General features: G+C 38.6%; 1 protein-coding gene across 1 annotated transcript in view; it reads right to left on the bottom strand.

Moving 5' to 3' along the window:
• The window catches only part of LOC121958193 (hippocalcin-like protein 1), a 51440-nt gene extending 38340 nt beyond the window's left edge, over positions 1-13100 (bottom strand). The window contains exon 1 of the mRNA XM_042507066.1: positions 12731-13100. The gene's annotated coding sequence lies outside the window, so the exon portion shown is untranslated. The remainder of the gene's footprint in view (positions 1-12730) is intronic.
• Positions 13101-27551: the final 14451 nt, after the last annotated feature.

Raw genomic sequence — 27551 nt, 5'->3', positions numbered from 1 at the left:
ATATGATCTAGCATGTTCCAAGGAACCTGTCCTGCCCTGGCCCCCATAAATCACTCAGATCACATGTAAGAAGCAGCAATACTAACAAAAATCAAACACGAGAGGCTTATTGGGCGCAAGCTCCATGATCAAAAAAAAAAAAAAAAGCAAAAAGGATTCTTCACAACTGTCTGTGTCAAACGAAAGGAAAGAAAAAAGCGCAGGCATTACAGCAGTTCCCATTATAAAAGTATCATGCGGTGCCCTGAGAGGCAGACAGCACATTTAATTGAACCGACTCTACAGAATAATACTGCTCTTTTGCTCACAGCTCCGCGCAAAAAGGTTGCAATGTGATTGCACCAGCAGCTGGAGAAATGAGTCTGCAGTCATTACGGCTGCTTGTAAATGCATCCAAGCCAGCCGGCGCCACATCGATTTTTCTATTTCTGATTGGCCCTCTGTTATTGCCCGGAGAGCCCTGCAAGAGGCTGGCGGGGCGAAAATGTTGAGCTTAATTGATGCTGTCATGCTACGAAACAGGTTATAGTTTTTCACCCGGAACATTTTCTTTCACTCCTCTCACTGTGGAAATATTGCTCTACTCTCTTATATTTAAAAAAAAAACTAAAACAGGCACAACAAGCACAACTCTGTTTGTATTTATGTGACTGAAGACGAGACACAGCTGGTGGTTATTCTTCCATAAAATTCCTCACATTCTGCTCCGAGGTAGAGTAAAGCTTTACTGTCCCACAGGAGCAAAGCAGCCTACAGAGAACAGTCAATAATAATAAATAGGAGAAGAATACACCAGTGAATCAAAATGGCAATCAATACAATACATACATACATTCACAAATTATATGGCAGCAAAAGTATAAAAAGCTAGATGTCTGATGGACTAAAAGACCTTATGTACGTGTTTGAGTCACCTCTAGAGAGGTAAAACCTGTGCAGTGAGATGATTCAAGCTTTCTGTTTGACTGACTTAATACAAGTCGTCTTCTGCTAAAGTCAATGAACATGTGCACTTAAAGTGTAGTTGTAGAAAGGATTGTTCACACCAGCTGACACATTCTCTTACCAGTGACTGGGCCATGACTCTGTTCCTTATTGTGTGAAAGGCTGACTATGATATAAGAGTCAACTGCAAACTTAAGAACAAAGCTGTCTTTATGATAAGTCTGATAGTCGTTTGTATACAAGACAAAAGTGGGGAAAGGACACTGAGCAGCCCTGTCTCTTTGAAAATTACTTTTCCACACAACTAATTTTCAACAGCAAATCCGTTTTTGAGGGATTAATTAAAATTTCTAACAACATAATGGGGAAATGTTGCTAATTAACATGCCTGGCAAGTCACAAAAATGCTCATATACTAAACTATAGACTATATTAATAGTGTGCTTAGCTAGCATGACTTCACCCATTGGTTTGTCAACTCCCATTTTGAAGCCCTGAGTTCAGCAACTTTAGCATTCACTTCATTATTCAGCTCCAGAGGTTGCAGCTTTTACTGAATGTATCAACAAAAGGTTCCCTGACAAAGTAATTCATTTGTTTTCTGCCAAAATAGGCAATCATGCCATACGTTATCCACCCACAGTGACTAAAACATTATTGGTTTATTACCTGTTTAATCAACATTGAAAGTATTTCATCACTTTGCTCAGTTGGTACAAAACCTACAACTACCAGAGTGAACTACGTTGCACTGAAATGTTTATCTTCAATAAACACTGCAGCTGGTGGGTGACACAATGCAAGTTGGTTTCGGCTTGTCCAGAAACAATATGGCAGCCAGCTAGTAACAAACATTCTTGTATTACAGTTAAACTGTGCAGTAAAATATGTGTCTGAAAACCTTTAACACAAGAGAAAGGCAACCCATTAACAGAATCTTGGTTCATATTTAATCAGCACTGCCTGGTTTTACTGTTTCAGTATGGTGCTGGAAAGAAAAGGAAATGACCAAGTTTGCAAGAAATGTCCCAAAAATTGCTAGAAATAAGTAAAAGCTGACAAGAGAATTACCTAAAAATTAGTTTAAAAAAAATACTTGATTATATTAATTAATTATTTTTAATATTATACTACAGAAATTTAAAAAGTAAATAGATAAGAAATATTTCAAACAAATATTTAAGGTCATTTTAAGGTCATTTACTTGAAACCTTCTTTTACTAATTTTTTGCTAATTTTTTGTCGATTTCTTGTTAAGTTGCTCCTTGCCATCTCCCCATGTTTTTGAAAGAAATCAAACCAATTTGCTTAAGTTAACGGTTAAACACAACTTGGCCAGGAGTCATTTAAAGCAGGGTCTTGGTGTCACATCCATACACTTTGTACATCCACAATAAGCTCTAACCACCTCCATGTGAATCCATATTGTTATAAATGCATGTTTCATTAATTCCAAGTCTCTGGACATAATCAAGGCAGCAATTACATTGTCACCACAATGTAATTATGAAAGCAATTTAGAAATATACTAATGTAATTCTTAGGAGAAAGGATAGCCCTGAGCAGGAAGATGAGAGTGTAATCGACAGAGAACCATTCACTCAAACTATCTGCTGTCTGACAAAAAATCAATTAAGCAACAAACAAAATTAAAACCCTTGTTGAAATTTGACAGCAGTGTATGTTCAAGCATGTTTGGTTGATTACAATTCATCAATAAAGAGCTATCTGTTTTTTTTCCCTTTCCGGACACCTCAAATAAGATTTAGCAGAGTTGCTATGCATCAGCAACCTCCCTCATGTCTAACAAACAAACTGAAGGGGGTCCAGTCTGTCATGTGTCATAGCTAAAATCTTGCTTTTAACAATTTCTGAAATGTCTTTCACTCTGAGTGAAGTAATCATTTAATGCCTTTGGGGATGTGATGACTGGAACCACCGTAGGAAGTCTAGGGACCTTCTGCTGTGCCAAAGAAGACTGATGACATTTAGTTGTGTAGCACAGCTTGTCAGGAGTTTACCCCCCAGGACTTTTCCTCTTCTTTGATAAGACTTAAAGATTTACGCACAGCGGCTTTATCAATCAGCCCTCTGCCCTGCCTCGGTTCTGTGAGAGTTCATGATTAAAATCGTGTGCATCAAACCATAGATAAAACTTATGTAACTCCTGTGATTTATTTATGATTTAATGCCTTTTCTGGCAGCACAACCATTTCTCAGTTCACTTTCCATGTTATGCTGTCTCCCTGATAAGGGTCAACCGATATTGGTTTATCAGGGCAGATACCAATACCGATTATTTGTACTTAATGAGACCGATAACTGATATTTGGAGCTGATATGCATTTACTATAAAAAGGAAACTATTTCTGTTCAAATTTAACCTGAAACTGTCAACATCATACGGCAAGTTCTCTGCAATTTTAAAATAATGTCTTTAATTAATTTTATTAGCGATCATTAAAATAAAAGGCTAAAACAGATAATCAGATATCAGCCCTGATAATCGGCTAGGTCAATAATCTTTTGACCCCTACCCCTGAAAATGGTTACTTTCTTATGATTCAGTACTTGTTTAAAGGATTTACTCATCCATGGCTCATTGTTAGAAAAGAAATGTTTTGCAGGGAATTACCCAATTTTTACAGAAGGTAATGCAACACAAGGCTCCTTAAAAATGCTCTGGTTTGTACATTCAAAACAGTTCCTATGTAGCAGCGCTAGACCTCGGCATGGTGTCCTCATGCTCCGTCTTTTCTCTCTTCAGTTGGCTGGCAGACTGAAAATAGATGAACAGTGTTATGATCAAAGGTTCCAGGAGGAGCTTTGCAATAAGATTTGTAGGCTCCTCTGATGGTTTCATAATAAAAGACCAGTACCTCACCTTGTCTCACAGGGCAGGTAACAAACTGAAGAAAATGACTGAGGGACTGAGCAGCGATTAAAATCCCCCATAATAAGGTTAGGTGAATCAGAGCATCTGCTCTGCAAATGCTACATCACTCTAATGGTTATTGATGTTATTGTCCATGTTTGATTTGGGGTAGATATAATCAACCACGATAAATAATTGTAGAAATTCTCCTGACAGATCAAAAGGGCACAGAGTTTCATGAACAACCCAACCTGGTCTCACAGAAATATGTGAAGTGATCATGACCCTTTTAACACTGTGGTATGTGGTGGACACACAAGTTCCCTGGTTCAATGACAGCACGCACTGGGCAGTGGTTAATGTTACAACCCCATAGGAAGTGTAAAAATCAACAAACTCCGTGTACAGAGGAGGTCAGAGTGGTAGGCGGTCAAACAAAGACAGGACTTTCACACATGAGGCCGGTGTTTGTGTCCCATGTGAAATCAAGTGAGTTATTCCAAGGTATGTCATCACCATGTTTCTTTTTACTGAACTTAACCAATGAAACTTTACTTGTCTAAACTTGATTCTATGTGCGTTGTAACATTGACTTTACCTTTCTGCACTTACATTTTTTATGTAGTTAGTCATTTTATGACATGCTTACATCCTGTATGTAACAAACATTTTATTTTTACTGAAAATACCATATTTTTCACTACTTTCACTAGTTCACTACTTACTTCACTCATCGTAAAACACACGTCATTCAAAGTAGACAGAAACAAAAAAACTAAACTAAAACTCACCCAAACCATCTTGGTTACTCTAGCAAGTAATCTAGACAGTAAATCCACTGTTCCAACTATCACCTGCTCCAATTTGGTCAGAATAAATCCTTAATTCACCGTGTTAGATGTAAAAAACACCCTGTTATTCCCCACAGTCTCTGTTGCTGGCCACCAGCCGTTGACAGTCCCGTAATCTATTCCATCAACTCTAGGTGATGCAGTGTCTTTCAGCTCAGGACCACCTGTATTTATAAAGGTATTGACAAACACACCTTGGAGATTTTTAAGTACCCAGGTATACAGTTATACATTAATACTGCCCAAGCCGACTATCCATGTAGTTTTGGACCCAAGACCCAAAAATGCCAGCACCACATACACACACATTAAAAGCCGACCACATAATGGGATGTCAAGATGTCGTGTTCATTTTATGCATTTTTGTGAGATCGCTTTGGAGGGTCCCAGCTGTGACTGTGCACTTGCTGTCAAGTCCCTCCATCTTATTTCTCTAAGGCTGCACATTGGTGAGCAGTGGGTTGTGCATCAGCTGTTGGCTCCATAGTCTCTTGGGCACTCCTGCCTTCCTTTGCCTCTTGTTCCTGGTTCTGTCGGGCTACATTCCTCTTTCTTTCTTTAAAATCTCCCAGTTCTATTTCCATGAATTACAGCACACAATGAGAAATTTTTGGCAGTACTTGAGTGTGGTCATACTCCTGCAGGCCAATCAGGGCCGTAAAAAAGAACAATATCACAAGAAAGAAGCTTGTGACCTTCAAGATAGTACAGTGACAATGGATCAGACAAGCGGGTGAATGAATCCCCCTTGTCCGCACAAGAGGTATCAGACAAACAGACAAAGCAACAAAGAAACAAAATAACTGACAAAGGGAACTGCTGTTGTGGGTCGCCCCAAATAAAACACTTGACACCTGGCATGAGGCATCTAAATCAAGAGAGAAACCATTGAGGAGAGTCAGGGGAGAGACACAAGAACAGATAATATTCTTGTTATGGCTACTGTACAGCTTCGCAGTCTTAAGGAACTAATTAAACTATTAGTCTCTTTGGACATGCGCTTTCTAAAATGGACAGAAAGAGACAACATGAACTATAAACGGGTACTGACAGAAGATGAAATGCCCATTAAAGAGGGCCAGGTAGAGATTTTATGATCGAGTAGGAGAGATGCAGAGAAAATGTCAAAAAGAGAGAAAAGAAATATTCATGTGGTCTGGAGGGGAAGTGATATGTGGTAGAAGATGAGGTGACAAAAAGGAGGAGGCCACTTTGAGATATAATCTTAACAAAGGTAATGGTGGAGTGTGCCGAGAGTGTGTGTTCTCCACCACGCCTTATCAGTTGAGAGCTGTTGGCCCTTTTATGCTAAAGGGCACACTCACACCCTTGTTCACACACTTTTCTCCCCCCTGGCTTCATTAGCTCAACCACATGCAGAGCTCTGGGAGTAATTGGCTGCCCTTTCAGAGTCCTAGTGACTAGAGCAGAGGAAAGGAGAGGAGGGGAGGTGACTTAGCAGAATTACTGTCATCTATTTAAAATCTCCACAAGAAACCAATTTTCTTACTTAATTTCATGTGATTTATCCTTTTTCGCCAGCACCTTAAAGTGATAGTTCAGATTTCTTGAAGTGGGGATATATGAGGTACTTATCCACAGTCAGTGTATTACATATAGTGGATGGGGCTGTCAGCAAGCAGATTGAAATACTGCTGCTGAAGCTAAGCAGTGTACTGCTGCAGATGAAGGGAGCAGCAAAATTAATTTTAGCCACCTGAAAAAATCTATATCAGTGGAAACTTTATTGACAGTATTCTTCAATGCTTGACCTTGCTGTCAGACTTGAGATGACAATGTTTAACCAATGTATAATCGGTTAACCACTGAGAATATTTTTGACCAGTTACACATGTCGGTCTATTGGTTCCTTTTTTATTATTATTTTAACCCACTGCTCTTTGGCTGCGCTCCCCTGTTTGTTTATTATGCTTTCATTTGAAGACAAAGGAAGGAAGCACACACCGGTCCTGTCAAATTATTCCAGACCAGTGTCTTTGGATTGGATTCATGGGGACCGTGCAGGTAGACCTCCCTGCAAAAAGGGATTTTCAACAATCAGGTTGCCTAAGCTCCATATCACATTTATTCATAATCAATTAAAAACATGCAACTGCTGTGTTTTAACAAAAGGATGAGCAGCAACAATGCATCCTCCCAGGTTAATAATAGAGTAAAGATGCTCTAACAGGACTAAACTCATCACTGGCTGTGCTCTGAGCTACACAGAGCGTCACATCGGGATTGATTGGTACCATCTTTGGTTCAGCTGCTCTCCTGGCCTTATCGTGGGCTCTATCAGACTGGATGTCTGACGGGCAGGAGACGCCCCTCCCAGTAGGATCAGGGCAGATTATAAGGGTCGGCAGCACGCATGGGAAACACAGACCTCGTGTCCACCCATGCAGGCCGCATCACACTCCCCTACATATAAAAACACAGACTTATAGAGGGAGAGCTTACAAAGGATGAACACATGGGATGTTCCTTTCAGAGTGGTCCTGATTCTTACCAGTTTCATAAAAAATATATAATATGCAACCATGTCCAAGGTACATGTGTTATGGTTGCTGTGGTTCAGGGGCACTCCACTATTTCTTCTGTGGCCTGAAGGAGCTTTATCACGTATGAAAATTAATTCATTTCAATTCAATCTGGAATTGTTACTATTTTCCACCCAATGACGTAAGTAAAAAAACAAAACGAAACATATTCGGCATATGGAGATACTTGCAATTTCCACCCGGTGCACAAAATCTTATTGCTGCTCTCACAATCAGTATTGCTGCAAATCACTGACATATCCCAGGCTGTGATAATATTAATAGTAATAATAAAAAAAGATAAAATGAATAAAACTTTGCATATAGTATATTGAAAATGTTTAATTTTTTTTTTTTTAATCCAAAAACACAGGGGCATCATGACAAAAAAAACTGCCTTTTGAAGGTTAAAAATTCTGAAAATTAATAAATAGTCTCAGTCTTTTGGAGTGGACTTTTTTGTGAAGACTATCTGATATATATCTGTCTTTATTTATTTGGTTTTACTTCCTGTCTTCCCACTTTCCCTTGTGGTTTCTGTGTGTCATTAGTTCTTTAAGTTTTTGTCAGTTTCCTGCCTGTTTTCTGTCACAGCTGTCTTAAATCAGCCTTGTGAGTCCTTCCTGCTCCTCAGTTTCTCCCAGCCAATCAGCTCCCTGCCTGTTCTTCTGCCTCATCACCTTATTCTCCTCACCTGAGCTCCTCTGCCCTTTTTCTCATCCCGCACTTCATCCCCTCATCTAGTTTACATTAAGTATAAGTCCTGGTTTTCACTTCAGTCTTTGTTGGATCCTGGACTTGTTTCTGTGATGCTCAGTTTGCCATTTCTCTGTTCTGACCTGGAAGAAAGACTTATCTGTGTGAGTTAGAGATGTCTTTGTCTGCAGTCTCCTGAATATGGGTCCATGCGTTCTGTATAACTCGTTAAGAATTAATAAAAATGCCAGAGGATATAAACAAGCTACACCACAGTCGCATGACTTAAGGTTGCCACACCACAGTGAGGCTGCAAAGCCATGTGAGTCAAGATGTTGTTCTGTAGTCCTATTTAGCCAGAAAGCACCTTTTTTAAGGCAAATGTAATGCCATTTTAACTTTTTGAAACCTTAGCAAATAGGCTTGATTTCTTTCAAAAACACGGGAGGAAGGCAATGAGTGGTGAAAGAAGAAATTACCCAAAAAATTAGCAAAAAAAAAAGTAAAATGTAAAAGAAAATTACTAAAAAAAAAGACACAGACACAAGAAAAATGATGTTGCTGAATGTTTCTTAAAATATGCACATATTTGTTAAAACAAATCTGTTTGAATTTATTTCATCTCTACGTGTACTTTTTGACCTGCACATTTTGCAAACTGAAATTTGTTTATTGTTATTACCACATAGTTGTTTTTAAACAAAATTCTCTTTGATATAATTTCTTTTCCACTTTTTCTCAATTTGCTAGAAATTAATGCATTAATGTTAGCTCCTTCAGTGAAATTAATGACTTGATTTGTGTTACACTTTTTCAACAACATACTTTTTAATCCAAGTGAAGTCACGAGTCATTGGTGTTCAAGTCCAAGTCGAGTTGCAAGTCTTTTTGATTTTGTCAGTCAAAAGTCATTGAATTTATGATGAGTCTGCCTTGAGTCCAAGTCATGTGACTTGAGTCCACACCTCCTCTTAATAGCCCATCCTTATGGTGATGATGGTTCATGGGAAAGTGGTATTTGCTAATTGCCTTTAACAACAAAGACGACATGAAACAAAACTCTAATAAAGATTATACAACCATTTCCTCCCATTACTGTGTTTACCACCAAACCAAAGAGCCATTTAACACTGAGCCTTGACATCCATCTCTTTGCTCTTCTGTTTTCCATAAAGCCCTGAGAGTCTTCCTCCGAGAAAATTCCACTGGCCTTCCACATCCATCACGCTGCCAGAGGATGAACAAACAGCGAGCCTCTGAGGGAGGATGTTAACCTGACTTGGAGGCCTGGAGGTCGCTCCGGCTCCACCAAGGCCTCCAAGCATCGGCGGCATTCAAAGATTTTACTTGTCTTTCTGGAAGAAAGACAGACAAGAAGCCGAGCCTGTATGTTTCCATCCCGTGATCCACTACTGACCTGCGTTCACGTGGTAAGACTAATACAAACTTACTTACAAACTGACTTATGAATTCCATGCAAACATGCGGTCAGGGGCATCTTGTCTTCCTCGAATTTCTAGCAGCATTGTGTAAGAGCAAGGTCACCTATAAGAGCAACACTATACAGCGGCTGTTCCTGTGAGAGCCTGCAGTGTAGAATATAGACAAGGCATGCGGGAAAGAGCCATTGAGGAGGGATAAGAATGAAACTATTACCTTTTCTCTCTGTACTGCACCTGCCTCATTGAAACACACCTTGACTATGACATCTATCATTTGCTCGGTGCTTAATGCCTCAGGGTTAAAACCTCTGTGTATACAAGTTATGAGTGTGCGTGTGCAGGCCGTAGAGAGAGAGAGAGAGAGAGAGTAGCACTCCAGCACACATTTATCTCCTTATGTAACAACTAGCTAGCATTAGCACATGCAGGCTAAACACAACCAAAACATCAGCAGCTGAATTTGGCCTGTCCCACATCCTGAGTTTTTCCTCAAGACATAATCCCAAAATATGAATACATTTGTCGGTGCTGCTCCTCCACCGTGCACCACACTCGTTGACCAGGCGTTACACCCAACGACCGCCACATTATCGGGCCTCTCATCATTCTCCTCATTATTAGCTGCACCTAAATGACAGCTACAGTGCCTTTCCACCCTCGTGTGACTCCTTTAAATAACCCTGAGTGGATCAATGGGGTGACTTTCTGCACAAAATTTCTTCTTTGTGCTTTGTATATCAAGTCTGACAGCAACTGGTTAAATCTGAAGGGATTATACAAACGGCGTGCAGCAGCTGGGTGGCATTTAGGAGAGAAAATGTAGAGGCAAATGTGTCATAGCTGAGTCTGAATCAGCCATGAATGGGCTCGTTATCTGAAGGAAAAGGAGAGCAGAGGTCCTCAACACCTATAGGTTACAGATGCTTATTAAAGATGGCATGTTATATATACTGCGGGCCACTGGGTCCCTGCCTCTTATTTTATTGATTTAGTCGAGAGATTTCCAATATGGATCAAATGATGAATCAGATTTTACAAGATACATGAGATGCAGAAATAGCAGCTATAAGAAGACTAATGGAACAAGCTGCATTTTAACCACACTGGAAGGCCGTTATTAGCCTGTAATAAAGCAGCAAGATAGCCCAATTTAAAGGTCCCATATCATACTCCTTTTCAGATCACTTTTATTTTGGGTCTCGACTAGAACATGTTTGCATGTTTTAATGATCAAAAAACACATTATTTTTCTCATACTGTCTGCCTGAATATACTATTCACCCTCCGTCTGAAATGCTTTGTTTTAGCGCCTGTCTCTTTAAGCCCTCCTCCTGAAGAAGCCCCTCTGCTCTGATTGGTCAGTTTTTGCGAGTTTTTCAAATCTGCACTCTTGGCATCTCTGCACTGTTATTGTAACCCGGGGGAATGACTGTAACGACACTTTCTATCTTTATAGGTATAAAGATTTACGTGGCAATCCAATGCTAGGCAATGGTTTGAGGACAGAAGTCCTGAACTTACTACTGAGAGACGAAATACATTATTTTAACAGCCTGTTTGGAATTGTCACTACAATATAGGGAAAAGAATCACCAAAGGCCCCACAATATGATATTATCACAATATTTAAGTCAAAAAACAATATTGTTGCCATTTTAAACATATTTCGATATCCTGAGTATTGCAATAACATATATTGCGATATATTGAGGTTTGTCATCTTTTTTTCAGCCTCAAATTATGTCCTCTAATGAAAAATTAGTCTAATTTGTTTTACATCAAATAAATGAAAATAAATAACATAATAAAGTTTTAATTTTCTTAAATCATTCTTACTGCAGCAAATTGTATCTAGCAAACACAAAACTCATTGATTTTATTATTCTGCAAAAATTACTACCAAAATTTGACTTGAATTTGTAATATTAATATAATTCTTAAAAATCAATTTTTGGCATCCATGTATCAATACAATGTTGCTATACAGTATTATAGGATATGATATGATAGAATTTGATGTGAGATGATATGACATGATACAATATGATATGATATGCTTTACTGTCCCTGTAGGTAAATTTGTCTTGGACTCAGATGCTGCGCCCATAAATGCCTTCACAGTCACAATAACACAAACCACATATAAACAGAACAGCACTAGCTGTACCAAATTACACTAATACATTGCACATAATCCAAATTACACACATAAAATATTTCACATACATTGCAACACAAAAATATCATCTAATAATCTTAATATCATTGATGTAGCGTCCCCCACCCCTTCTATATAATGTTGCTATATAAAAAAAGTCATTGAAATGTATTATAAAAATACTCTGCAGTTTTAACTGGAATATTACAGCCCATTATCAGCTTTGTAGAAATTAGGACTGGGCGATATTGGCTAAAAATTATACTGCAATATTTTTACGCTATATCTTGATACATGATATATAGCTCAGTATTTTTGTATCTCTTCAGAAGCAATTCATTAATGCTAGAAATGGGAGATAGAATCAAAAAAAGTTCACCCAATTCCTCTTTGATAAGACATTGTTGTAGGAATGACTATTGGGACTTAGAGAAAAATATTAACATAATTCAATTTTTGATCAATAATCATTAGTATATAATGACTAAGTATTGCCATAGACTATTATATAGTGGATGAGTATTAAAACCAGTATAACTGTCTGATGGTTTGAGTAAAGTATATCACTTTACTGTAATACAACCTTTAAAATCTGGAAAAAAACACAATTTATTCCAAATCACATATAATAATATCCAATATGTAAGACGATATATAGTGTCATATTTTGATATGATAATCTCGTTATATTGCCCAGCCCTGGTAGAAATAAGGCTTCAAATAAGAGGATGCAACTAGATTGCTTTCTGTCCTCTCTTTCCTTCCTGCATGCACCTCCTGGCTTTGAGACAGAGGAGCAGTGCTGGAGCATCCAGAGCACCCGTGCTCATCCATCTCTTGTCCCGCGTTAAGATCATTCATAAAAAATGGCAGGCCAATGCTGCTCTCATCCTATTGGCTGCACAAAGGACGTTTTTTTTTTTTTTTTTTTTTTTTTTTTAAATATCAGTGATTAATTCGTTAAAAGCACTCCGATGATGATGAATGCACATTAGCAAAACATCTGTCCCAATGCAACTGCAGGGGAATGTTTTCAGGTCAGATGGCTCGGCTGCACTCGGCGGGTTATTGTCACCACACAGCCGAAAAACGCACCATTTCTGCGGGTAAACAAAAGCGTCTGCAGCGCTTTTCCAAAAATTATTAGGCTAATAGCAGCGGTGGCATTGCAGAAAACATTTTAGGTGAGCTACAAATCTCTGATCGAGCCTCTTTCTTACCCGATGAAGCCGAGGTAGAGTCTGCGGTGGGGAGGAGGGTGTCCCTGCTCCGGTTCAGCGGGGCCGGTGTGCAGGACAGCCGGGTAGAGATGCAGGGATGCTCGGCTCCTGTTCTCCGGTGCTCCTGATGTACTGATCTCCGTCTGCTTACTACTGCTGCTTCTTAGCGCACACTCACACACATCCACACACACACACTGACTGGTTGAGTGACTGACTAAGTGGCCCTTGGCTACAGCAGCCGAGCCCTGCAAACCATGTTACCGTGCAGGCGACAGGCAGCAGTGATGGTGCTGCGGTACGGAGCTGCTGCTGCTTGCGGTTCCTCTCCTCCAGGGGCCGGGTCGGGACGGGATGGCAGCGGAGGACAGTGTGTTTAAGTGGTGAGCGCCGGTGAAGTGGATTTAAACGGGGGGATGGTTTCGTTGGGATTACGTGGTGGGGGTTTAATTAGACAGCGCTGCGCCTATTGGCACCGACGATGCGCACAGCCCTCCTCCTACTTTCCTCCCGTCTCTGTCGCTCTCTCTCTCTCTCTCTCTCCCTCTCTCTCTCTCTCTCTCTCTCTCTCTCTCCCTCCCAGTAAAACAGATAGATGTGAGTGTCACAACAGAGAATTATGGCGCACCATGCTGCGTGTATAATAATATAATTTTCTGCGCCACATATTTGTTCTTAGTGATGGTGATGATAGGCAATAAACGAGCACATAAATATTAAAGTAAAATAGAAATAACGTTGTATTCACATTCCGACCCAGTACAGTATAAGAAAAAAAAATCTCAGTGCTTATTTTATGCCCTACTTTTGCATTTCATATCATATAATCATAATTATTATATTCATATTCTGCCCTTACAAAATGGCACAGTATATATATGTATGTGTGTGTATATATATACACACACATACATAGTCTGTATTTTGTGAAATTGTGATATAAATATGCTTCTTAAATTAACTGGAAATCTGCAAAAATAAAAACAGAAAATTTGTTTTCATGTACAAGGCCCTGGGCTGCCCATGCCGTCTGCTCCCCCAACAACAAAATTTAAAATATTTGATTTTTAACATTTGCAAAACTCATTAGAATGCAGCACAAATGAACAGCTTGCCACACAGACAATAATAATATGTAACAAACAAAATAATACAGTATGTGTAAGTTAGTACTGGGTGATGATCTTCAGCACCTGCTTCGCCTCCTCCAGAAGAACCTCTTGAGTGTCACGTGAGTTGGTGACCAGCTTGTTGTTGTCATTGTTCTCCAGGCGGATGTGGCACAGCTGGCTATTAGGCATGTCCTTAACAAACAACCAGTTCACGTCAAACTTGCCCTTCCACTTGCCCTGCACCCAAACGCAGTGGCCACACTTGATATTGTTATATTATTATTGGCTTTATTTTAAGAGTTTGGAATGAGAATAGGCTGGTTTATTTGAAGTCTGTTTTTTTATTGATGCACCAACTTTTCACCCTCAGCAAAGCATAAAAAATATTTGCAATGTTGTCAACTTTTTAAATTTCCGGTATTTTTCAATTTTAAATTGCACTTCCAGCTCTTCACTTTTGTAAGGCAATCTCTGTTTTGCATATGGAAGCACACACACAACAACACACATACATCAGAGAAAGAGGCTTGAGACCTGAGTCACACATTGGACAGTCTGTGGATATTAGCATTGATGGGATAAGCTGAGCACCAGACCTCTCTCTCTCTCTCTCTCTCTCTCTCTCTCTCTCTCTCTCTCTCTCTCTCTCACACACACACACACTCAAGCACTCCAGAGTCCGCCATCTAAGCCAGACATCAGCCATACTTTGTCACACCTCACAGAGCCTGAGAGAGCTGTGGGAAGGTTTTTATTAAGTCTAAAGGTTGGAGATGACTCACAGTTGGTGGTCTCGGTGGACTAAGTTTGGTTGCTCATTGAAAGGACAGCTGGCCTGCGTAACCAGCGCTACTCCAACAGGAAAATCAAAAACGACACATTCCTAAAGGGAGTGCATAGGCATCTGAGAGGAAACAATTTTCCTGACACAATATGCCGTGATGGATTTTAGACAAGGAATGTAAAGCAGAGAGGTTTCAAGGGTGGCCAGGTTCTTAATTAGACGCTGTGGTGTTTGATTTCTCATTAACCCTTAGTTATTTAGGTAACACCTGCTCTCTTCTCCCTTCTTATCCTTCTTACAATAAGGCTCAAGATTTATCTCTCTTAAATTAATCAGATCAGTTGCCCAGCTCGTCAAAGCAGAGATGATTTTTTGCTGAATGGAAAGATTGTGAAAGTGAAGGCTGCTGCAAATACAAAGCTGAAAGTTATGTGTCTGATTAAAAGGAATAATTTGTAGATGAATGTTATTGCCAAGATATCATACAGCGGAATATAAATGAAGGAAAGGAGAAGGCACCACAGCGGGGTTGGATAAATTAGAATGAGATGCAACTGGAGGATGGCAAGAGTGGAATAACAATTTCCATGCACAGCATGGGTTTCATATCATGCACAAAGGGGAGGCATAGTCTACTGTGTTCAAAGTCTCTGGCCAGATGTTTGGTTGTGGATGTTGTCCTCAGGGCTCTAGGGTTGTCCATTGAAGGGACATCGCTGCAAGTCTGAAATGCATGTAGAAAGTAGTCTGAAAACAATTTGAAAGCACAACTAGATTTGTAACCCTTGATTTTCACCTTTTTTAAACAGTAAGTATGCAAATCTACTTTGAAACCTTGACACTTCAACACTGAGAGCCAATGTAAAACCTCCACTTCCAGGTACTGTTCAAGATAGAAGAAAACCTTATTCAAACTATAATTTGATACTAGTATTAGCCCAATGTATCCTCATATGACAGTTCTTAAGATATCCAACACATTTGCGCCCCCAAATAACGTTACATCCTCAACGTATACTGACGTAATTAACGGAAAGTTATGGAGGTTAGGTATAGGGAAGTAAAGTTGCTGTAGGTTTAGGAAAAGAAACCACACACAACAAAAAAGCCATCCTTTTCACAGCGGTGTAATACAGATGTAGTATATTGAGTTGGTTTGCAAAGCAACTGGCTCAAAATTATTCTTCATACAATAATGTAACCTTTCAAAGGGTCCGATATCTTTTACACACCAATTACAACAAGTACTAAGTTTCCACTTCCTGATTTACACTGTCGCCCAAAGTCATTTGATCATGAGATCTCAACAGCATGTTTGTTCATTTAACAGAACTTCAGATGTCCTTTGTCCAGGAGGAAGCCAGGATGCCCCGGGCAGGGTAATCCGACTTATTAAGATAATCTAAAAAATGTCATTAACTGAACTGAAAAACACAGGTTAAGGTAGAACAACATTTGGTATAAGGATTAAGGAATAGCATGAATAATATAGAATAAGAATATACATCTTAATAATGACATAATACTGACAATGTACTTTTATTTTCCATCTAACCAGCAGAAAATGTACAGTATTATGTACAGTCTTTTGAAAAGACATAATGTAACAGGTAAATTTACAAAGCATCCCAGAATGTCAACAATAGATGCAAACAGAGTACCTAGCGCATGACATGTAGACAGCAAAAGTACACTGAATATGTGACAAATTGGGACTGAGAATATGCTGAGAGGAAAATTCTAACAATGTACCTTAAAATGATACCAGTCTCCTGGGGAAACTCCTGTGTTTTGTGACCCATCCAGCTCCCCAACCTGCCTCCATACGGGCACCAACAAGGGCCACTTCTTTCTTTACTCCTGTTAGCACATTGAGTACGTGATCACAGCAGTCCAAATATTTGGGTTGTGCATGAATTATTGGTCCATCATTACGATGGATATGTACAAATTTTGGTGCATTACATTTCATAAGAATATGTATGAAACAGTGCATGAGAACAGTCGTAACTAAGGATCCAGCCCAGTCACATAACTATAGGTATCTTTCACTGAGAGTTTGACAGTCAGTCTGCTTTGTATTCATCCATGTATCACTTTAAGGAGCAGATCGATCCTTTAATATCACTGAGTTGAAATGATAATAGCAAGTGCTGTAGTATATTCTCATTTATCTTATAGAATATACACAGTAAACCCAAGGGACATGTTTGCCTTTATTAGACAGAGAGATGGAGGAAAACCCTTTAGTGAGTGATTATGTTGAGTTGCAGCTCATCAGGACTTTGTCTCTCTATGGAGACAAGTATACATAAATTCATGACTTTCCAAAATGATATTGTAGTGCTAATATATTTTTAAAGGGGATTAGCAGGAGACAACAAAAGGTCCTCAAATTTGGCATTTTAGTTGTCGCCATCTTGGATTTTGGAGCCATAAGTGTCCATTTGGACAAAAGGGTGGGACTAACCTCAACACCAGCTACTAGCTTGGTTAGCTCAGGTCAAGGGCGTAGGTTACATTTCAACATTGGTGAGGGAATACATATAAAACAGGAGGTTTAGGGGATCCTCAGACAGACTATTTTGAGCATTAAAGCATCATTTTTATGCATGAAATCATGCCTTTTCTGCATCCATTTACTTTGTAAATGTCTCTATTTTTGTTTAGATAAAAGTCCTCTGCTGGTTTAATGTTTTTATTAAGAGGGGCAAATTCCCATTTTCTAAATATTAAGGTAAACATGTCCCCTGCGTCCCCCTGAAATCTACACCTATAGCTGTGGTTTACTGAGTTAATGCTAATTTATGATAGCAAAAAAACAGTCCTAAAACCGCTGAAACAAACATACTGAATATGAACATCCAATCCTGTACAGGGTCTTTAAGTACAACTAAGCACTGATCAAGACATTTTATGATGACTAAAATGCTACAGTAAGCTTTAATAAATTACATAAAAACGTTAAAATAGTGACAGGTTAAGCTACACCTACACTCTGTGAATCTATGGTTACACCAAGATTACATTACCAAACCAATGTTGTTGACATGGTAGCGAGGTGTCTATGGATGGCAGCTACTTGTTACTCAAAGCCCCATACACTCCTAGAACAGCTGTTGTCATGCATGTTGAAATCAGCTATGGATAACTTTTTTTTTCTCTCCCAGGCTGGAAACATGGGGGCCAAGTGGCAATTTGAGAAACTGCATTTTTTGGCACATTCATTTTTCAGCCCCCGAGGTTGTTGCCTGGATACAAAGTACAATAGTATTATAATATATAGTATTGTTTTTGTAGTATTGATGACAATGATTAGGTGACAGCAACAGTACATATTTTACTTGTAGTCCTGATGGTGTTGATGATGAGGATTAGGATGACAGTATGACAGTAACAGTACATATTGTACTTGGAGTATTGTTGATGTTGATGGTGATGATTGGTTGACAGTAGCTATACATATTGTAACTGTAGTATTGATGATGTTGATGTTAATGTGAGAGTGACAGTAACAGTACATATAGTACTTGTGAGCTACATTGCAGCGGGGGGGGTTAATTCACCCCCAAATTGCGCAAATAGAAATGGCAAAACATGTACATTTCGAAGGAACTCCCAGGTATATCAAAAATTTTTACGATCACATGATGAGGTGCCTTTTCGTGTGATTCGAAAACGTTTTGCAAAACTGCAATGGAAACACTTTTTTGGCTTTTCTAGGTCACATGACGCTATGGCTATGTGCTTGTCGGTAGGAACTGGCTCCCTCATTATGCAGCAGGAGCTACAAGAGGTGTTATTTCATTACAAAACTCTTCAAAAGTTGAGTGGATCATGTGGAAGTTTTGAATCCAGACTTTCTCTGTAAAATCGTGAACTATCACCTCCCAGAGATGCCTCATACGGAGCCGCTCCCACCTATAAGGGGCTTGTCTTTCCATTATCGCTCCATATCACACTGACGTCACCTTGAACTGTAAATAATTAATACTAGTGCAGTGGCTGCAATAGAAATAAAGATGCTAATGTTTTGAACAATCATTGCTATCTTTCTTGGAATGTTATCGCCAGAGGAAAAGCGGCATTAAAAAGGCATTAAAAGGCATTAAATTTTATAATCTCTAAATAAGGCCTTCATTGGCTTTAATTAATTGTTTAGAAGTCTTAAAGATGCTCAGACATTGGAGGTTTAATGAAATGCGTCTTTCTGACTTTGCATTGTAAAATCTCAAAATAACTGGTAACATCTTTTAAAAAAAAAAAAACAAACCCATACAGAATCCCTCTTCTTAAACTGTTTCACGGAATGTCACAATACATGTTTGGGCGAAATTGTTCTTACCTCTATGAAAAAAATGTTGGCTTATGATTCATGTTTTATTTATTCATTTATTTAGTTTTGGTTGTTGTAAAAATAACTTTAAATTTTAACCTGAGTGGCATTAAAAAAAGTCTTTAAAGGTATTGCCTTAAGCTGTAGGATCCCTGAGTGCACTACATTGTGAAAGAAGTTGATTAACATCACTCAGTGGAGACACAGTCATCTCGCCATTGTGTTAGATCGACATTTCCAAAATATCACTTAAGTTTTGCGCAAATCTGTAATGGAAATCTGCCTATATTTACCATGTAAAGAGAAGAAGAGGAGGAGAAAGAAGTGACAATGAATATAAAAATGTATTGTCATTTATTGTAATCTGGAGTTTTACAGGACTGTCTGATATTGACATTGATCTGAAGCGTCAGTGGTCTGTTGGCTGACCGTCAGTGTTATGGTATCTGCAGGAGGAGAACAGCCTCAGACTGGAGATCATAGCTCCCACAAAGCTCGGGGGCAATGATCACTGAAGGGTGGATGATCGGGAGCTCAGCCTGGGAGTTGGGGTTTTAAGAGATGTGTGTTCAAGGCCTTATAGTGTGTACGAGTGTGATCATGCATGCTCTCCTCAGCTCAGAGGGATGAGGGTGGACGGGAAGTTGCACTGCAGAGATTTTCTCTTCTTTGTGACCTTTTGACCTGAAGGAGTGGAGGTGTTACTGTAGCAAAGACACAAGCTCTGTGCTTGTCTGTCCTGCTTTGTCCCCTGGTGTTCTCTCTGCCCACACCTTCACCCCCGTCTTTGTCTCACCTCTCTGTTGTTTCAGAGCGGGACAAATATCTGACTCAGCTTTTGCTTATTTCATTAGTTGTTCATAACTCTGGCTCTCTGGCTCTCTGTCCTGTGAATGAGGACGCTGATGTGATTGAATTACCCCCTTCTCCTCCTCCTCCCTGTTCCCTCTCTTTTCCCTTCTCTCTCTCCTATGTGTTTTGTGTACTGTTGGCACTTTCTCTCCTCCGAGCCAGGGTTCAATGCTGTTGTTGCACTTTCGCTGGTCTTGCGTAACAACGGTCGTGTTGCGTTGCATCCTCCATCTCCTCTTCCCCAGGCGCGATGGTCACTGTGGGAAACAGCGGCCCAGAAAACTGACCTTCATTTCAGTATTCTAGAAAGACTTCCCGCAGTGTGTGCATGGAGCTCCACTCCCCAAAGGAGAGCGTCATCAGACCTGTGACCTTTGTTGAAGTAGGATAAAGCGTTGGGATCTGCTTTAGATAAAGGCTGGCACTCTTAAATGACAGCAGCCACAATCAGTTTATTTCATTATTTATTGATGGGGCTGTTTCGGCTTTCTGTTCTCCTCAATGTCATTCAGCACTGAGGGACACACAGGTGTTTAAATACAGGAATTCACAGGATGGCAGTAAAAACAGCTATGTCTGACAAACATAGCTTGTAATTAAATGCTTTTGCTCATCAATTATATGGCAACATTAACTTTGAAGAGTTTATTCTTGTTTTAAACCTGGCTTTGATATACTTAGTTATCCACACAATTATTCTTGATACGTACTGAAAGAAAAACTGTCAAAATCATAATAGGAATCACATGAGATTAATTCACCATTCATCAATAAATCAGATTTTACTTGTATCGCACTTTCCATGAAAGCACAACTGTAATACAAAGCGCTTCATACAATAAAACAGATTCACCCCCTCACATCCCCAACCACAGACACACAAACACACACACACACACACACATGCACACATGCACATGCGCACTTGCAAGAACACACACACACACACACACACACACACACACACACACACACACACACACACACACACACACACACACACACACACTCACAAGCACATGGATTAAAGCAAGAATCAAGTAAAGCAGTAAAATAATAGCACTCATAAAAACAAATACTGTTGAAATGCTATCACACGTGCAGAAACACCAAAGGCAAGATAAAACATATGGATAGACATATAAAACAAACTGATGAATAATAAAAACATGTATTATTATTATTATTATTATAAATTATTATAACTGTTTTTTAATAACAATAATGTGAATGAAAGGATAGCAGCACAAAGTGGAATAATATCGTAATATGTTAAAAATAGTAAAATGATATACCAACTACTAAAACCAACTAAAGAAATAAATAGGTAGAGTTCAACTAACTCTTTGAAATATGGATTGTCGACAGTTTTCTTATGTTGCGTTCACCTCTTGACACCTCTCACAAGTATTTGACTCTTTGAAAACAGAGCAAAGTGATTAGATTTCTTTGAAAATTATGGGGGGAAAAGGGCATCAAACAACTTGGCAAGTAAAAGGTGAAAATTACTTGAAAATAATTTTAGATTAAGGGGGGAGGATTTTTAGAAAATTATCCAAAAAAATAACTCAGGAAACATTTCTATCAAACCACATTTTAATCACAATATTGTTATATTTAAAATTATGTTGCAAAAGTTACAAACAACACATGCAACACATTTTGTTTTTGTTTTTTTTTTGCTGTTTTTTGTGCTTATTTTCAGGTTATTTTCTTGTAAGTTTTTTGTAATTTCTTTGCAAATCTTGGGTACCGTTTCTTGTTAAGTTCTCAAGTTCTCCTTATGTTTTTGACAGAAATCAAAACAATTTGTGAAGCTTTCAAAGGGTTAAAAGCTAGGCTAAAAAGGCAGGTCTTATTAGAGTATTTGACAGAATACCCAAAGTGTTCATTCTGTAAGCCTTCCCCTTTAAGTTCTTATTATTAAAAGAATACTTCACCCACAAAATGGCTATTTGTTTTATCAGTTACTCACCCTGTGTTACCGTGAATTTATAAAGAAAACTTTGATCTTCTGGCATGCCTCAGCTGTCAATGAATAATCTGAAAACCGAGAAAAATTATTGATGAGTTGAAGTAATTAGGGGGCTATGTTTAACCACAGCAAAATTATACAGAAACATTCATCTACACACTCTCAAACAAATTTTGCAGTGTGATACAAGTCTGATTTATCCAGTTGTGTACTTAGCTTTTCCCAATCACATGCATTATTGCTAAAAAAAACCTTTTTAAAAACGCGTGCAAACTAGTAGCAAGCTGGGCATGTGCATGTTTTACATGCTGCCCGTGCACTTCACTGAGTTAGTGCTACTCAGCCATGTGAAAGACTGTTTATTATTGTTATTTTTTAGCAGACATGAACATGTTTGTGAATTACTGAGCACACGACTGGAAAAATAAGGGTTGTATACAGCACAAGTCTTGTGAAAGTTTGTAAATGGATATTTTGATGTAGCTGTTGTTAAATGCAGTCCCCATTTACTTCAGTCCATTGTGAATTATCTACATTTTTTAATTCTCCATTCACAGTAGACGCATGTAAGAAAAAAAGTTTTCTTAACAAATTCAATGCATTACTGGCTGAATAAGTGACATACATGGTCAGTTTGTGGATGAAATATTCCTTTAAGGCACTGATTTACACAGTTGAGTTTGTTTATCATTTTTGGGGAGTCTGATAAATTGGTGTTACTTGAGTTGTTGCCGGCTGAGTCTGAAGATGATATCAAGATAAAAAGCCATTGGCGTGTGCAAAAATAAATATCTGTCGGTGGCAGATATAGTGTTTCAAGAAGTCAGGCAAAAGTAATTTTAGATGCTGCTGATTTATCTCCTTTCATTTGTTCCATTCTCACGCAGTTTATCAGGACTGATTCATGTGACTGTTGAATTTAGTCTGTACGGGATGGGACTTGAAATGTAGCAAGTTCGTGATACTTATGATTAAAAGTACTTAAAGGTCCAGTGTGTAGCATTTTTAGGGGCATTTTTGTGCGGAACTGGACTACAGTATTTATAACTATGTTTTCATGAGTCAATGATCACCCAAAAAATAAGAGTCATTGTGCTTTCATTACCTTAGAATGAGCAGGTTTTATCTACACGTGGAGTGGGTCCTCTGCCACTGAGTGTGCCGTGTTGTTTCTGCAGCAGCAGATGATGAGGCAAACACTGGTTACAGATAGGTCCATTCATGTTTTCATGTCGGCCACCGTTGTTCTCCTGGATGCTTTGTACACGGGAGAAGTTTCCGTTCCCTAACCTCACTGCAAGATGCCATGAAATCCTCAGCCCCATCAAATAGCGCTGCTCTCTTAATGCTTTGGGTATACAAGCATGATGACAAACGCCACCTTCCAACTTCCACGGAATGTGGCTGGATGGCATCAGATGAGAATGTGCTCGGACAGAACCGGTGGCGTTGTTATCATATGCTGGTGGACAGCCGGATGACAGCGGGCGCGTCCACATGCAACGCTGATGGACAGCGTTGAGTAATAATGCTGTTGAAAACCACATTATATAGGGAGCGCAAGCATCCTTTTGTGGCTGGTGAGCGGGTGAGGAGGTAGATGGGTCCCACTATCAACCGACTTTCATGTGGGAGTCAGGAGTTTGTGTCTCATAGTAGATTTGTGGGTTTTTTTTCGACACCGTACCATAAACCTCTTATGCCTGAAAGGCATGTCCATGAGTTTGTTGCCTCATGCTGAACAACATGATAATCCGCGCTATTGTGTAAACATAAGGACCATGCAGCGTCATCCCCATGTGCTTTTGTTGAGATCACAGTAACGGCGTCCAGGAGCGTAAACAGCTGATGCACAAGGATACTGAAAACCCCATAAGTAGATGCAGAAGGTCACTGACATAGCAGCACCATGTGACAAGTTGGGATAAGAATGTGTTGAAATCCTACACACTGGACCTTTAAGTATAAAAAAAATTACCATCTTTTTCAAAAATACCACAAAAAAGTATAAATACACAACTTTAATTTCTCAATATATTATGCAGTATCTTCCTTTGTTTTATTTTGAAGTCATATGGTGGGGTTGTTGATGATGATGAGGTAAAGTGGTTGTGAGATGTTGACAGCATATGCTGTACAATGTGTAGACTCACAGAATATACCATGTAGTCTTGCTGCGCTGCACAGTATGCATATTTAAAGAATGTAGTAAAAGCAATGCAAAAATTTGAACACAAACAAAATCACTCCTGCTGCAAGGAGACACAGATCACTGTAGTTCACAGCCCTTTTTTGAGGAGCACAGCTCAGAAAATCATCTGGTTTAAGAAAAATATGGAAAAGAAATTTGAAAGGAGCTGCTCATTGTGCTCCAGAGTCCCTATAAATAAGTAAAGCAGACAATAAAGTAAACAGCAAGAAATCATTAAGATTGCAGTGTTTCTGTTTAAAAAATGTCAATTTTTTGTATAACAGATTTTCTCTTCTGGACTCTTAGGGTGAGTTTTTACCGGTGCCAATGTCTTGCGGCTTCGAGCGCAATATGAGCTGTATGATGCGCGCTGTGCCAATTCAGAGTTAGCCAAAGGATTTTTTTTTCCACAGGGGGACAGAATCTCACTAAAGCGTTTCAACAGCTCCCTCCACTCTCTCCACACATCAGAACAACACCTCGAGCTGCAGGTTTGTGTCTCGAGAAGTTCTGCACATTAACAAAAAAAAAAAAAGAAATTTCTCTCGTGAATCACTGTCAGGTTCTTGAGTATTTACATGTTCTGTCCTGCAGGCATCACTATCAGAGAAAACTTTTATTACCGAGTTGCTCGGGTGCTCAGGGTCTGTTTCTCTCCCCACAGTTGGCTCCTGCAGCCAGCAATAAGCCAAACTCCAAACAAACACAGCTATGGTCCATTCAAGGATCTGCATCCAGCTTATATTTTGCGTCACCACTCTTGTGTTGCTAGGATACAGCTTACGTTCATGCTCATTCCTGCCAGCCATTGCTACCGAAAACACAGCAACAGGAAATGAACTTACACCAATTTAGTTTGTTGATGGTACACATTATTCAGCAAAATGACCTGGCACTAACTAACTGCTCTCTCATGCCAGCGATAGTAAAAAAAGTCATTAATGGTACCTGTCAGAGCGTTTTCCACTGCTTCATTTGACCCAAGCTCCATGACATGTGGAAAATCCATGAATGAGCAGGTCATGTAACGAGATATTTATCTTTTCAGGAAATACAATGACAGCAGCGTTGGCCTGCGCCTCACCTGCACCTCTAGCAGAGATAGTAGCTCTGCGGGGGAGCCCTGCCTCTGAGGCTTGAGCGTTCAATAAAGAGCAGATATCATTTCAAGAGAGAGAGTTGATTGTTCACAAATAGCCATACTACTATGACTCTGAATATATAATCACCTAACCAACTGACCTGAAGGTCAACCTTACACAAACTGGTGAATATGTGGAATAACAGTTTAAATATATGTGGAATAAACTGAGAATATCTGTAATTACACTTGACTATATGGACTAAAAGGTGATACACATGCAGTGAACATTTGAACATATGTAATGGACCTTGAAAATATGAAATTAAACTTGAATAAACAGAATAAAAGTTTGAATACATAATGGAAAAGTTTAAAGCTGAGGATTAAACCTCAAAAGTATGGAATTAAACTTAATTATTCCCGGAATAATACTTGAATGCTACTACTAATCGAAATCTTTGCACTGAAAGCTTTTATATATCATATAAAACTTAAATATATATATAATAAAAGTTTGAATATATAAAATAAATCTTGAATATGTGGAAATAATCTTGAATACATAAAATTAAAATATATGCACCAAAAGTGAGAACAGTTTTAATGATTCTTGAATTCATTAAATTTATACTGAAATATACTGAATAAAAGTTTAAATATATGGAATGAACATTGAATACATGTATGAACCGTTACAGAATTAAACTTGGCTATATTGTATAAAGTTTTACATTATGGAGTGAACCAGGAATATGTGGAATTTAAGTTGAATATATAGAATTTAAATCTGAATATATGCACTAAAAGTTGGAATATATGGAATGAATCATGATAATATAGAATTAAACTTTAAAGTAAAGTTTACATTCAGTCAAAGTTTGAATATGTGGAATTAAACTTTAATATATGGAATTATAGTTAAAATATATGGACTGAACCTTGAGTATATGGAATTAAACTTGAACATGTAGAAAAAAATAGATAGATGGGGAAAGAACCTCAAATATATGGAATTTAAACTTGAACATACAGAATAGCACAAATGGAATAAACCTTGAATATTACAGAATTAGTATTACAGAATTATAAAGAATTAAATTCTGAATATATGCCTTAAAAGTTTGAATATATAGAATGAATGTTGAAAAAATGGAATTAAACTTTGATATATATAATAAAAAAAGTTTACCTGTATATATATATAGTAAGTTTGAATATATGGAAATAACCTTTTGAATATATAGAAAGGAAGTAATAATTTATGCAGAAAAAGTTTGATTGTATGGTATGGAATACTATTTAGAATATATGGAATACCAGGAGGAATATATAGCGAATTAAACTTGAGAATATTGAATGAAACTTGACATCATCAAGTCGTTGGTGCCATTTTTTATTTTTAACGTGATTAATTCTTGCAAGAATCTAGTACCAGAAATCCTAAGTAAAGAGATAATTGACACTCTGGTGAATGCATGAATAACCCAAAAATAATTCTGGCAACCATATTCAGTACTGTACCAGATTTCCATGTATAGACAATACATTTTTTTATGAGGGCATAAGCAAATGCAACATTCCTGAGGCCGTTACAATAATTTGAATATGTGGAAACTAAGTATATAGCTAATGTCTGAGCAATATCACTTAGGTATATTCAGCAGAGGACGATGTTGTAATGAGAATGTGGATTTGAAAACTCACCAACCAGATGATGTGTCAGGAGGAAACCAGGCTTCCCTCAACACCTGCCCAGTGTGTGACAGTTAATCCTGCAGCATCTGATATCACCTGTGTTCAGATAGAGGGATTATACCAGAGCTATTTCTGAGAGAGGAAGAGGGACTTTCTTTTTTTTTTTGTAATCCCAATGAAAACCGTCCTCGGAGGCTGTTTCACACAGCGTTTTTTGTTTTAAATATGCGAGCACTTCCTGTGGCGAGTCGTGACAGTGTGAAACGCAATACCACTGTAAAACACGGATCCCAGTCGAGATGTTACAACCAATTAAAGAGGAGCGGTGAATGCATAAAGACCAGTGGAATGAGTCACGATGTAAAATGGCCACAGCGGTTCCTGTTTCACTGATGCATAACTCTTCTGGGCTTCGCAGACTTAAACATTCCAGCCAGACTGAGACGGCTAGTTTTAATGCACCGAGCGACTCCCACTAATGCTTTGACTGCACACTGTAATGCTTCCACTTAATCTGCTTTGGCTGTGAGGAGAGGATGTTCTCACCTGTAAGATCAACACAGGAGGACTTAATGAATGTGTAAGAGAGGGCAGGGAGCTGTGACTGAAGTGATGATGATGAATGGCCACCCTTAATAAGCTTCTCTGCTTCACAGATATAAAATTTTGTACCCAAAGATGAGATAACTCCAATTTTAATAAACCATCTTGAGATATTTGACCTTAAGAAATTTGAATGCTCTGAGATGAAAAAAAGCGTTGATAAAACTGAGCATATTCTGCATTCTTCGT

The sequence above is a fragment of the Plectropomus leopardus genome, chromosome 18, assembly GCF_008729295.1.
Source record: "Plectropomus leopardus isolate mb chromosome 18, YSFRI_Pleo_2.0, whole genome shotgun sequence".
Classification (NCBI taxonomy): Eukaryota; Metazoa; Chordata; class Actinopteri; order Perciformes; family Serranidae; genus Plectropomus; species Plectropomus leopardus.
The sequence above is the reverse complement of the archived record's forward strand: the minus strand, read 5'-3'. Positions and strand labels throughout refer to the sequence as shown.